The 873-nt window shown below is 38.4% G+C and overlaps 1 protein-coding gene across 4 annotated transcripts in view; it reads left to right on the plus strand.

Annotated features, from left to right (window-relative positions):
• hdac7a (histone deacetylase 7a) overlaps nt 1-873 on the plus strand; it is a 122,066-nt gene that overhangs the window by 55,718 nt on the left and 65,475 nt on the right. The gene's annotated exons all lie outside the window — the stretch shown is intronic.

Consider the following 873-nt stretch of genomic DNA (forward strand, 5'->3'; position numbering starts at 1 on the left):
GAAAATGTCTTTCTGAATGTGAAGGAAACATGCATTTTCTATTACACTTTTGGATAATTTCTCTTTTATCCTTGGTTTTAGTTTTGCCCATGTACCAGGATGTCTCAGACGTCATTGGAGTTCTCCCAGTGTGACCAGCAGACTGAAGCCCTGCCTGTGACCAGTGTTCCCAGTATAATATTATTCTTTCACTTTTTGTATATTTATTAAATATCTCAATCTGAAGTATTAGTGTATTAATACAGCTTATGTAATGAAAAAAATAATTTACTCTATTAGAATTATTTTCACTCTTTGCTGTCAATAGCAGAGTTGACATACTGTAATAAATATTTTTTCTTTGGAAAAAAGACAATGACTGGTTTATAAATCAAGTCATTTCTCAATAATGTATAAAAAATAAGAAAATTATTTGTTTCTTGTTTTGAAATGTTAAATGTACATTAAATTATGGAATTATGTGCAAGGACACTCAGAGGGGACCCGGAAATTCAACCACACACAGGAGTATACAAAAAGGGAAAAAGTTTATTTTTTCAGACACTGGTTTCTGCTCAGGGAGAGGTTATCAAACACAGTACTGATGAGAGAGGGGAGAAGACTGGTGATGCACGGATAAAGGAGGGGCATCTTAGAAATGTTCAGCTTAACTGACCTGTAGAGCAGTGGACGGGTGGAGCAGAGGAACAGGGTCTGATGACAGGGAGATGCAGGAAACCAATGGAACAGGGTTCTGTGGAAGCAATTAAGATCTCCACGGGGAGATCCAAAATGCAACACCCAGGGACTTTGTCGATAATCAGGCTGAGGTCATACACAGGAGGACAGAGAGAGCAAACTTAGCTTTGAGGGGCAGGCAGTAATCGGTGGTCG

This window comes from Poecilia latipinna, unplaced genomic scaffold (assembly GCF_001443285.1).
Source record: "Poecilia latipinna isolate Pla-1442-1.1 unplaced genomic scaffold, P_latipinna-1.0 Scaffold1375, whole genome shotgun sequence".
Lineage (NCBI taxonomy): Eukaryota > Metazoa > Chordata > Actinopteri > Cyprinodontiformes > Poeciliidae > Poecilia > Poecilia latipinna.